We start from the raw sequence: 13297 nt of genomic DNA on the forward strand, positions 1-13297 counted from the left end.
GGCCTGTTAAAGGTGGATAACTCGAAGAGCGGACGGAGGCGTGTTCGGAGAGCATTAGTAGGAGACGGGCAGGGTGGTCCTCGGGGCGCTACTGAAAACGTGGTGCAGTGGTACGCAGCAGTTCATAGTATAGCCATGTCCGCGAAAAAAAATCCGTCAAGACTGATTTAAAGGTTAGTGCAATCCAAAGTAAAGCAGTAAGGAAAATGTCACTGTGCAAACCGATTCAACGAAATGATCAGTGGTCATGCCCATTGGTTTCATACTGTAGTAGAAAAAAAAATACCGGGCATTTTGATGTTCTTCTCAGGTTTTACAATAATCTGTTCATCGAAATTTCTTATGTAGGCAAATAATACAAACTGTAAGCAATAATTTGGGCCAACCTCAATGTGTTTATGTGTGTCACTTCTCAAACTTGTTTCCATAGTGATTATATATGAACAAATGGAGGCAGTGCTTGAAAAACTCGACCCTCTAATTGTCTAGAATATTGTAAATTGTCTAGAAGCATCTAGAATAGCCATAAAAATAATCTCTGAAATACTAAACATACATTACCTCTTCCTATGGTAGCATCTGCTTGGGCAATATTATTTGTAGAAAAAATGCATAGAATAACTTACCAATATCCCAGCTAAATTACATAAATGCAGCTCCTCTGTCAACCCACCTTCATGCTCTCAAGTTTTGTCCACCCATGCTGGGTAGAAAATATGGAGGATGCTTCTTGTATCTGCAATATAGACAGCCACGCAACAATAACCAGAGGCCTCTTGAAATGAATGATAGCAGTTTGAATGGGCCCATAAACCTCTGGCTGTAAAAGAAACAGGGCGGAGTGAAGAAAGAACATGAACACAGGTGGGGGCTGGCACAGTTAGATTTCCCATTAAGAATGACTTTGGGTCTAAATGGGAGAAATAATACTATTGAATATTTGTTTTTGTTAAGAATCTTGAACATGTATTAAGAAAGCTGTAGAATGTATATACTTTCTATTTAAGTATTGCAGGTAGGTCTTAGTATATTTGCAAACCTGAGTGGAAAAGATTTATTGACATATTGAAATTTCAGAAGGTAAGCCATCATTTTCTACAGCCTTTCAATGTATTTTTGAAAAACATTTGTCATCTCAGAAACAAGCATCTAGTTTATATTTTCCTGTAAAAAAATCAGTGACATTTCAGATTACCTGTGTATTCAAACCACTTTTAAAGTTGGGTTTTGTCTGCAAGTCTTGCTTTACTCCACTTGACCAAATGTCATCCCGTTCAAAAAAAAAAAAAACCAACCCAAAACTCAGAAAATGTTTTGACTATTAACTTCAATAAAGGGACAATTTTTTTAATTGATTTTTTTTTTTTTTTTTATATCCTGTCTGCAATAACGGCAGCTGGGAGTCTCTGAATCAGATGCCAGGATTTCTTTGTGCAGACCTGAGGCAACAATGGAGACAAACAGTGCTACCTGCTCGACCCCTGCCCCCCCAAGCCCCTGATCACTGGCCTTTATAGAGCAGCTTGAAACTTCCATGTCTCTGAGGATTTTGTTCATCTGTGATTTACCTGATGCTTGACCAGAAAGAAAAGTCGGTGGGTGTATGGGTGTCTCCTGTCACATGATCGTGGCAGAGTTTGACAAATCTGATTATTTGGCCATGCTACTTGCTCTGGTTCATCGCGATTTTAATCCACTGCCATAGCATCAGATAGTCCCCAGTCAGGTGGCCTTTCCTCAGATGCTCTCTATTTGCCTGAAGTGTTGTATGACCAGAACTATGGAATTATGTTTTAAGAAACAGATAATCAGTTCCCATGTTAAGGAGATTCATGTGGATATTCTACACCAAGGCATATGAGGAAAGGAATCCAGCCTTTCCTCCAGTGAAAATCATTGACTTGTTTCACCAAAGGAAAAGAAGGAAGAAATTTTGTTTCATTAACTTGCATAAGCAAAGGGTTGGAAACGCTGAATCAGTCCTCTCTTTTTGTGAAACAAGATAGCAGATTGTTGTCCTAGCAATGACCCTAACTGTACTAGAGGAAAAAATGTTGACATTTTGTACTCTTTAAAACCGGTGTATCTGAATACAGTGTTTGAGAAGTATCTCTTTGGTTATAGTAGGGCAAGCAGCCATTTCATTTGTGATCTTTTATCTGATCTGTGTGTTTTTAGACTGGTGGTAGCCATACTCTGCCTGGGATTATTTGTGTTCTGAACATGAAGCGTCATAGTGAGAGGTATCGAAACATCAGGTTTTGTCACGGACAAAAATCTTGGATTGACACAGGGGATTTGTTATGGCCCCCTGGCTTTAAATTTTACTATCCTTTCTAGAGCAGTCTCAGCTGAAAACTTGCTCCTCAAGGACCAGGTTCATGTTATCTTCAGGCAGAAGAGATAAAAAAAGACACTAAATAATATGTCTGTATTACTAAAGATAGGATCCATGGCCACTTTTATATGTGCCCATAATATACTTCAGTAGATGCCTCCCCAAAAGACAGTCCTGGTGAATCATGAGCTCTTTAGTGAGAGTGAACATAATGACACATTTATTAATGGGAGGGTAACAGGTGGACTACCTGGTTTAGCAGCTGGGTTTCCAGTCATTATTCATGCAGGTTGAAGCAAAGAATAATGTACCTGAAGAAAGCGGTAGGAGCTGACACCACCTGAAACGGAGCTCTAGTTGAGCAATCCCTGCTCATCAGTATTATGGCAAAGGCAATGTCACAGTTTGCATTAGGAAACGTTAGAAATCTCCTTTTAGACATCTCATACCGTGACTTGAATTTACCGTGAAACTGTCCTGTACTTCATGGGAAGCCTGGAAGATCCCGAGTTCCTCTCCTGCACTTGCAAGTCTGATGCTAGAGTACATGCTGTGTATTATTTGATTGCCACAGCTAGCAGGGCAAAGAAAGTAATTGTGAACAGACAGAGTTCATTCACAGTCGGTCACGTTAAGGGATCAGGATGATTTGTTAGGGTGTTGTTAGCAGGAAGTAATGTTTTTCAATTCATCATTCCCAAAGGATCCTGCCTAAACAAAAGCGTGCTTCCTCAGATGTAGGAGTAGATAGGAAAGATTCTGGAAAATCTCCAGGGGAGAGAGAAAGTCCAAATTCCAGCGGTCCCATGCTTGTTGTTTAAGTACAGTCACAGGGCTTCATTAATGCGAACTTTTTTTTGTCATTCCACTGAAGCTATAATCTAAATAATAAGAATTTATGAGATGCAGTGGTTTTAATGCACTGAAAAAGCTTGCTCTGTATTCTTTAGTATCTTGGTGCAACTTGAAATCCACATTATGATGACTTTAGTACATTAGGCTGCTAGGCTAGCTTTGCCATCCTTTTTTAAGGTTATTATACAACTTTGTTATGCTTTGACAGGTATTTCTACTCTTTCTAACTGTAATCAAACTTGTGTTGTGAAATCTCAATGATGTCCTCCTTGAGTGAATTGAAAGTACATCTGGATACGGAATTTTTTCTCCCTGTTGAAGTTTTGTCTCACAGAGTAGTTGTGCACTAGGCCAATAAGGAACATTTTCAAAAATGCTTAAATTATTTAGGAGCCAAGCCCTGTAGGAAGCCAGTAGGATTTAAGCTGCTTTGGTTAATTTAATTGTCCCACGTGCTCAATCTCTTCAAGATATTCAGACTTGTGCAGAGGATATAGGGTGGGTAGGGCCTTTCGCTGACCAGCTGACTCACTTGTCTGAAATGTATGCATGGTGGTTTGTGGCTTGTGCTCCCTAACTGCTTCGAGCCCAAGTCTCCAAGGAGTGTTCCAGCTTTGGTTTTGCATGGGTTTGTTTCTTGGCCTAAGTTCTCTCACTCCCTGTAAGACTTTTCTTTTTTTTTTTTTTTTTTTTTTTAAACAATGATGTTAATTTGTTAAACTGTTTTAGACTAATTTACTTGGTTTTTAAATAAATGCCAGAGTTGTGTGAATTCCATACTTCAGGTTATTCATCCATTGATCCATTTCCCCTTAGAGTTTGGAGCTTAAATGCAGACTTACAGTGACCTTGGTGCCTTTAGAGGTCTCTAAATTATCCATTATGTGTTATTCTGGAATAATGAAGTTATCTCTGAATTTTTAAGACAGATGGTTTCTCTTTTATACAGTGGGAAAGTTCTTGTAACCTGTTGCTGAAAGGAAGTGGCAGAAACATTCTGGGGCCTCAGAAGAACCTGGGATTCTCAGCCCTGTCTCAGAGGGTCAAAAATCTAAAGGGGTAAGGGAAGTTAAGTACTTCTTATTTTAGGAATAGGTACATATAGTTTCATCCGGTGGCCTTTGAACTTGTGAAAAAATTCCCATTTACTTCAGTTAGCATTGTGTTGGGCTTCTAAAATAGTGTTAATTTTAGAAAAAGAGTATTTCCTTTCTTAGAGGAAATATGTAAATTACTGTTAATTCTTTAAATGAGTAGAAGGTAAGAAAACTATCGTATGGGATCACTTATGGTGGTCTTGTGATTTTAGTAACTATTCTGGTAATAAGAATGTTGGCATAATAAAATCCCAACCCAAATACTCGAAACAGAAATATAGTTTTTATTTCTATTATTTTCTTAGTCATTCAGTCCTCTGCATGCTATAAAACTCTACAGTCATAGTTTTAGATCTTGAACGTTCTCCTTGATTGAGCGATTAGATTCTTTCTTGCAGTTTTTAAGGCTTGTAGTCAGGCCCAGGACATGGAGTCAGCTTAGCTCTGTTCTCTGTTGTGTTAAAGACTCCCAGTGTGACCACCGGCATGTAATTTTAGCACTGAAATTGAACAGACTATATTTATTAGAGACTTGCAATTGACTTTCATTGGAAGGAGAGGCCTTTCTGCACTTCAGTTTTCTCCTCTGTAAAGTGGGGATGATACAGCGTCTGCCTCAGAGGTTCCGTGTGGGCAAATGTTTGAGAAATGTGGAGATCAGTAATGGTAGGAGGCTTAGAAATCTTTGATAGAAGTTACGTGCATGCTTTCAGGGTAGAGTTTGTTCTTTCTATTACAAAAGTAAAGAAAGCTAGAGAGATTAAGCAGGTGGCAGCTGCTGATAACACCCGGACAGAGTACTGTGGTTACATTTATCTCTTAACTCAATTGGGAGACTTCTGCACTACCATGAAATAGCACGTCATATATTTTTCTGAGACAGTCTACAAAGAACAATTTTTCCAATTCTGAGAGAAAGGTAAATATGTGCCTATGCATTCTTTTGAAGAAAACATTTTTCCTTTTGATATTGGTTAGCCATCTAAGTAAGTTAGTTATTCTCATGGTCATTCAATGTGGATGTGGAATCCACTGAATGTGATGTTCTTAGGAGGAGGAACTAATGCATGTGAACCAAGCCAAGATGAAAACACGAAAAAGGCCAAGCAGTTCTTTGATTTTAAAGGGGTATATTCACAGGACCCAATCTTGTGGTAGAAAAATAATAATCTCTAATGTATGTTGTAGATATGCTTACCTTGATAGATGCCCTGTTTTCCGACTGATGAGACCGGTTGATGCGACTCTGTCCTTCCCCATCCAAACTGCACTTTTAGACATCAGAGCAAGCACACTGTGCTTTTCAGAGTTTACGTACAGTGCTATGAGCTATGAGGGCCCGTCTCAGATTAGTGACGACAGAAAGGCTAGATGTTATCAACTGACACAGCATTGCACAGAAAGCTTTGCTATGAGTGTCTTACAGGCCGTTATTGTCAGAATACTTAAAACGTCTACATCCCTAAACAGCAAGAGTAAGATATCATAGAAATTACGTCATTGTTCTTTAACAGAAGCTCTTTCTGTCCATATTGAGCCTTCTGTGTTAACTAACTCCTTCTCTAGCAGAGCATTTTAACCTCCAAAACAGTATTTTGCAGTTTCTGGAGCTTGTTACAACATGTAAATGTTAACAGTAAAGATAAATACTTTGTCATTGATAAAATGACCTGTGTAGTCAGAATTACTGCCTCAAAGTAAATCTTAATTTCTACAAGCTGAAATTTTTCTACTGAGCCTTACTTTTTGTAAGAAAATTGAGTCTATTCAGTTCTGCAGGTAACTGTAGCTCAGATTCCCTGTTTTGTTTCTGTCGCTGATACTGGCTTAATAGGCAATTATACATGAGTAGTTTCAGCTTTGTGCCCCTGTTTTGCCTGCCTGTAAAATGTAAATTATAATCTGTCTTTGAAGGATCTCTTAAATTGTAAACTGGTTAAGGCTGGGACTGATTGCTTTATGTGCTATGCTTCAGCCTACAAAGCAGTCGGTTCTGGGTGGGGAGCTGAGGTTCTACCTGGGTAAAAGTTTAAAAACCTAGTCAAGAAAAACACGGTGACCTGTTTAATAATTTTCTTTTGTTAATCCTTCTGAGGTTTTTTTTGGATTAAAAATGTAAATATTACAAGACTTTTCTCTTTAACAGTATTACAGATGCATGCTGTTGTCATGACTGGGTCTGAAATGTGTGCCCATGAAGCTGAAGCCGCCAAGTGGGCTGCTAAAAAACCTGTCTTGTAACCGTTCTGCTCTGTTTGCGGTTTTTTTTTAGTGTTATGATGCCTCCATAGGCCAGTCCTTAGTCCCAATTGTTTGTGCTTGAACCCATCACGGAATGCTCTTATAAATTATTTTATTTGCTAATCGAATACGGCATGCCAGATGAGACAAAAATGAACATACAAGGTGCTGGAGAGTAGGAAATTCATTCTTTTCCTCTCGGGTTGCACCCAGGAACCGCTGCCCACATTCTCCTGGGGCCCACTGACACACGCAAACATGGACATCCACTGATGCAAGCACAGATGGGATGCAGGTGATCACATTGTTTTAGCCAGGCTAACTGTGGCATTGCTTGTGCTAATCCAGGGCATGCACTTTAACATGTCACGTCACAGCAATTGTCAGTGGCCAGAAACTTTTGCTTTTTACACAGCAGGAGACAGAAATGAGAGTTCATGCTGAATTACAGACACATATTGATTCATTTGTTACATGCATGTATTGAAAGTGATTATATTATAATTTGCTGGCAAATTTTTGCAATAAATAAAATAGATGTGCCTCTATTCAAAGTAGTTTTATCTTGTTCTAGGTACTTTAAGAGCTTCTGGTAATAGTTGTTTCCGAGTCTTAAGGAGTTGTTTATTTGCTATCTCATTCAACATTTATTTGTAGCTCATTGTGATGGGTTGACACTGGCTAGAGGCCAGACACCCACCAAAGCCGCTCTATCCCTCCCCTCTTCAACAGGATGGGGGAGAGAAAATCTATCGAAAGGCTTGTGGGTCAAGATAAGGACAGGGAGAGATCATTTGCCAGTTACTGTCATGGGCAAAACAGACTCAACTTGGTGAAATCAGTTTAATTTATTACCAATCAAATCAGAGGAGGAGAGGATAAAAAACCCTGAATCTTGAAACACCTTCCCCCCACCCTTCCCTTCTCCCCAGGCTCAACTTTGCTCCCAAATTCTCTCCCTCCTCCCCCTGGGGAATGGGGGTTGGGGTCAGTTCATCACATGCTGTCCCTGCCAGTCCTTCCTCCTCAGGGGACAGCTCCTCGCACTCCCCATGCTCCAATGTGGGGTCCCTCCACAGCAGACAGTCCTCCACGAACTCCTCCAGCGTGGGTCCATCCCCCCCATGGGGTGCAGTCCCTCGGGAGCAGACAGCTCCAGCGTGGGTCCCTGTGGGGCCACAGGCCCTGCCAGGCGCCTGCTCCAGCGTGGGCTTCCCATGGGGTCACAGCCTCCTTTGGGAACCCCCTGCCCCAGCATGGGGTCCTCCCCGGGCTGCAGGGGGAGATCTGCTCCCCCGTGGGCTCCCTGGGCTGCAGGGGCACATGTGCTGGCCTGGGTGCCTGCAGGGCTGCTCCTCTCATACCCTCTCACTTCTCTTTTTCCAGTTGCTGTTCCTCTGCAGGTTTTTTTTCCTTAAATATGTTATCACAGAGGTGCAACCACTGTGGCTGATGGGCTTGGCCTTGGCCAGTGGCAGACACAGGGAAAGCTTCTGGCAGCTTCTCACAAGCCACCCCTGTAGTCGGCTGTGTGTCGTCCCTCCCCCCCCCGCTACCAAAACCTTGCCATGCAACCCCAATATACTCATTCTTGTGATCAATTTAGAAGTAGCAAAGTCAGGAAAATCCTAATCTCTAAACAGTCTGATACTATAGTATTTGGTAACAACCCAGTTACTCGTATTTTTTCTTTACGTGCTCTTTTGTCCTCTGTAGCTTGTGTTACCATTTCTAAATATATTCCGATATACACTTTTCCATGGGTTATGAGACTACAAGGTCTCGCATGACAATATTTTATTTCCGCAGGAATTTAACAAACCACTGATTTAATTTATGTGTTAATAACGAATAGACTCAGTCAAACAACTGCAAGATACTTAGAGTTTCAGGGCTACATTTGGATGTGATATTTTGTGTATCTTAAGCTCAGAGTTTTCTTTTTTTCACATTTCTGTCCAAAAAAGCTGAGTTATCACAAAGGTGATTTTACAGTTTATTACACAATAGGATTTCCTTTACTATTATTCATTTGCATTGCTAACATTCAAGTATTCTGGGAATACAACTTTGTACCCCTGGGAGCACATTTTTTTCTGAAATCACATCAGAATTGTATTTGTTAATTTACATCACATCCAAATTGCCTTTGCAAATTTACTGGGCAAACAAGCTGTGTATCTTTATGCAGAAGGAAAGAGAGAAAAGTGAGAACCGTAAAGAGCTGCTGTTGCCATAGAGCTGCTAAGGAGGAAAAAAACTGCAGCACGGATTTCTTCTGCTGTTGAAGGTAAGATGAGGGCACAGCAAAGACTGTAGGAGGGGGAGGGGAGGGAGAAGAGGGAGAAAGTCTGCATCTTTGCTGTCTAAAAAAGGAAATTTGGTTTCAGTGTTCATGAGCAGAACTGCTGGTGCAGAAGAACAAAGCCATCTCGGTTGTTTAGGGTAGTGAGAGTGATGAGCAAGCCAGCACACTCCTATGCTTCCAGGAGGAAATACTACAAAGAAAGGAGGGAGAAGAGTGACCTTACCATCGTTTAGAAAATACTCACTGCAGCTTCAAGATAGCAGCTTTTTGATAGTACTTTGGCATTAACATTGTTCCCCTGGGTAAAGAGAGCTGTGAAAAAAATCAATAGGTAGATTAGCAAGAAGAAAAAAAAATTCTGCATCATCTTGAGCTAATTAATTCTGTCTGTATGTATTAAAATATGTCAGTTGTTACACTCAGCTGTGCATTGCTGGGAAAGCTTTCAAAATGCAAGTGAAGCTGTGGTTTTTGTAAGATTGTTATGACAAATTGATCTGTTACCAACCTTTTAGCAATGATCTTTCAACTTTAAGTAGTTGTCTTTTGAGAGAAAATGTATAACAAATAACTAAAAAGTAAATATTAGATACTCAAGAATACTGACTGCAGATCTGACATCAGACATGCTTTCTCTGGAAACCCTTTAATAGGGTGGGCTACGTAGACTGAGATTCATATATTTTTCCCTCTCTGACCGGTCACCCGCACCATCAGTTGCTTTTCTCTGGCTCTCTTGGGCCAGCTCCAGCCCTATTCCTTAATTCCTCTCTCTCTGAGACTGGACCTCCGCGCCCTCGATTGCTTTTCTCGAGCTCTCTCGGGACAGCTCAGACCCTGTTCCTTAATTCCACCCACTCTGCCTGGTCACCCGGGCCATTGATTGCTTTCCTCCGGCTCTCTTTGGCCAACCTGGGCCCTGTTCCTTAATTCCTCTCTCCCTGTCCAGTCGCAGAGGGGAGGAATTAAGGAATAGGGTCTGACCTTTTCTCCAGCTTTTTTCTCACAGCATTTCTCATCCTTCCTTAGCACCGCCACCTTGAAAATTTTATTTCTACGTCTCTATTCTAGTTTTCCCTCCCAATTTTTTTAATCTTCTCCTCTCTTAACTCCTTGGCTTTTAAAATTTTGATTCTATGTCTACTTTTTTTGTCCCTATTTTACTTTTTTTCCTGTCTGTCCTGTGCCTCATTGCTTTTAAAAAGTTCTTTCTGTGACCACTTTTATCAACAGGTTTCTCCTTATTTTTTTATTTTCTTGACTGTCATTTAACACGTCACTTTTAGATTTTCTACATCTGCTTTTACCCAGTTCACTGTCTTTATTTTTTTATTATGTCTTGCATTGCCTTATCGCCCTCGCCTTTTAAATTATCTGTCTATGTCTTTGTTTATTTAGCTTGCTGTCCCTATTTTTTTAATTCTTTTCTCTCTTAATCCTTTGGCTTTTCAAATTTTATTTCTATGTCTATTTTTATCAAGCTCCCTATGCCTATGTTTTATTTCTTTCCTGTCTGTCATGTACCCTGTCACTTGAAAAACGTACTTGCTATGTCTCCATTTCTTTAGTTTGCTGTCCCTATTTTTAAATTCTTTCCTCTCTTAATCCCCATCACTTTTAAAACTTACTTTCTATGTTTCTGTTTATTTACTTTGCTATCCTTATTTTTTTTTTTCCCTTATTTCCCTAATCCCTGTTGCTTTGACTATTCTCTACGTCTCCTTTTATCCAGTTCACTGTCTGTATGTTTTTGTGTGTGTCCTCTACACTTTTGCTTTTGGAATTTTCTTCCTATGTCTGCGTTTTGGCTAGTTGTCCTTATTTTTCAGGTTTTTCCCTTTTTTTTTTCTTAATACTTTTTTTCTTTGCCTACTTTTATCCCATTCACTCTCTCTGTTTCTAAAATTGTTTCTTATCTTTCCCTAGTGCCACCACTTCTTAAATTTACTTTCTAGGTCTATTTTATCAGGCTTCCATCCCCGTTTTTTAATTCTTTCTCGTCTGTCATGTACCCTGTTGGTTTTCAAATTTTCTTTAAATATCTCCATTTCAGTTCACTGATTTTTTTTTTCCCTTTCTTTCCTTAATCCTGATGCTTTTAAAATGTTCCTTCTAGGTCTGCTGTTACCTGGTTCCTTTCTCTATTTCTTAATACTTACCCACCTGTCACGAACCACATTGCTTTCTAAATTTTCTTTCCGTGTCTACTTTTAGCTAGTTCGCTGTCCCTATTTTAAATTTTTTACTCTCATGGTTCTTTTTGGTTTGAATTTTTGTTTCTAGGTGTACTTCTGTCTCATTTTCCATCTCTCTTTTTTACTTTTTTCCCATTTCCCATATCCTGTTACTTTTCAAATTTTTGTTCTACCTCTACTTTTATCAAGATGTCTCTCCCTAGTTTTTAATTGTTTCCTGCCTGTCCTGTCCCCCATTGCTTTTAAATTTTCTTTCCTTGTCTATTTTTATCCAGTTTGTTATCTTTATTTTTTAATTCATTCTTGTCTGTCCTGGACCCAGTCACTTCTTAAATTTTCTTTCTACATTTCTGTCTGTTGAGGCGGGTTCGCTATTTTTAATTTTTTTCCTCTCTTGATGTCTTTGCTTTTGCATTTTGGTTTTTGTGTTCATTGGTATGTATTTTTCTGTCTCTATTATGTACTTTTTCCTTTCTGTCCTCTACATTGTCACTTTTAAAATTTTCTTTGTCTACTTTTATCCAGATGTCTAACCCTATTTTTTTTCTTTTTTGCTGTCTTTCCTGTGTCACAGGAGGTGTCTGTTTGAGGTAAGAGGTTCAGGACTAGCAAAGGTTTAGCAGCATATATAGTGGAATGTACACTTGTATGCAGCATTTTTTTTCAGGTCAGTGATTTCATATGGGTGTTCAGGGGTAGCAAGATGGTTTGGGTTTGTTTTGTGGCTTGTTTGTTTGGTTTTTTTTTTTAATTCTAAGTGCATTGCATTTTCCTGGAATTCCTAACTTTATTGAAAATGGAACCTTGGGTTTTTTCACCAGTTTTGCTGATATCATCTGTCTTAATAGGACCTATGGTGAGATCATCTAGCAGGGGTGAGCACCTTGTATGCATCTGTGTGTAGAGTTTTAGCATTTCTCAAGGAAGCAGCAGGGACATAAGGCATAGTGTCTTTCAGGGTATGGGACAGTTCATCTCCTTTCCCAATGGCCTACAGAGTACACCGCGTCATCCCTAGAATGTTTGCAGCTCGCAGCAGGCCCCTCCTAGATTATAAGCATCAGGACTTCGCTTGGTTTGTGGGACTGTAGCGGAGAGCAGAGTCTGTGGGAAGATAGAAGATAGGAGGTGCTTGCAGAATGCTCATACGAGCAGCTCCCAAGGAGTGGCTGACACAGCGGGTCCAAGGTTGCAAATCCAGGGCAAGAGCTGTCAGGAAGGAGTGGGGTTCCTTCCCTGGCAGTCGAGGAGAAGAGAAGAAGGGATATCTGAAGTTCTGAGGCCGGAGGATGGTTGGTCAAGGGAGGCGGGTTCATCAGCCTTTCTCAGATGGGTTTTGGAGCTGGATTTGGCTTTCAATGAGGTCTGTTGTGTTTTAGTCTCTCCACAGCTGACGGGAGGTATGACGGACTCACGAGAGATGCAGCGTAAACCATCCAGGTCTCTGCATGACAACACGCAGGGCTGAACGTCGGACAAGTCTTTTCTTGGAAAGCATTATGTACGTTAAAATACAGCCTCCAGAACTCAGGTCTCTGCTTCTCCATGCCTTTTCCTTCCTTCCTTCCCTGACTTAAGCTTTACATCCATCCCTTCACCATCCATCCAGCTGTCATGATCACTGTTAACTTAGAGGCATTGACCGGCCACTTCTTTCCAGCGCAGGTTTGTCACTGTCTTCCCTGGAAATGCCTGGAGAAGAGGTTGGGTATTATTTGGGCTCGTAACAATCTCCAGCCAAGGGTCTGTCTTTTCTCACAGTCCCAGGCACGCGAGCTTTTCCTACGATTCCAGTTCTGCCTTTTTCCTGAAGCGTCCCATGAGATTTGCTCCAGTATCAGTCATGGCAGTTCTGTTCTCTTCTTTGTGGTTCTCGCCCCCACTCCTCCCTGCCCCCTGTGTTTCTCCCTATGAACATTCTGTTCATGGGCCCCATTGTAACCCCATATGCCAACAGAGAGTTAACGTGAGTCACTACCGGTCGCCCTCTTAGCTGCTCCCTTCTGCCTTCCCTTGCACAGGGGTCACTGTCTGTGCCAGCCCTGCGAGGCTGCAGCTCTGCGGTGCTCAGCCGGTCCCTTTATCCCTCATCCTGTGTGAAATAGGAAAGGGAACCAATGTGATCTGGAACATGAAACGGGACAAGCGTAACCCTTCCCTCCTCTGTTTTTTACAGATTAATTGCCACGGCTGCTAGCCCAATTTAAAGCCAAGAGAAACTGTGGCACCATCCTCCTGTTTGTGTCCTGCTCCGCAAATAGCA

The 13297-nt window shown here is 40.8% G+C and overlaps 1 long non-coding RNA gene across 3 annotated transcripts; it reads left to right on the plus strand.

Moving 5' to 3' along the window:
* The first annotated feature begins 6 nt into the window (after positions 1 to 6).
* LOC118451964 lies at positions 7 to 13291 on the plus strand. 3 transcript variants are annotated; one of them, XR_004841571.1, is made up of 6 exons: positions 7 to 173; positions 1397 to 1595; positions 4143 to 4252; positions 8723 to 8821; positions 12414 to 12535; positions 13211 to 13291. It is a non-coding gene; the product is annotated as an uncharacterized LOC118451964 (long non-coding RNA). The 3 variants fall into 3 exon arrangements; XR_004841569.1 differs by having other exon boundaries at positions 1397 to 4252; XR_004841570.1 differs by lacking the exons at positions 7 to 173; positions 1397 to 1595; positions 4143 to 4252; positions 8723 to 8821 and adding an exon at positions 11544 to 11909.
* The last annotated feature ends 6 nt before the right edge of the window (positions 13292 to 13297 follow it).

Source organism: Egretta garzetta, unplaced genomic scaffold, assembly GCF_000687185.1.
Source record: "Egretta garzetta isolate BGI_Z169 unplaced genomic scaffold, ASM68718v1 scaffold663, whole genome shotgun sequence".
In the NCBI taxonomy this organism is placed as follows: domain Eukaryota; kingdom Metazoa; phylum Chordata; class Aves; order Pelecaniformes; family Ardeidae; genus Egretta; species Egretta garzetta.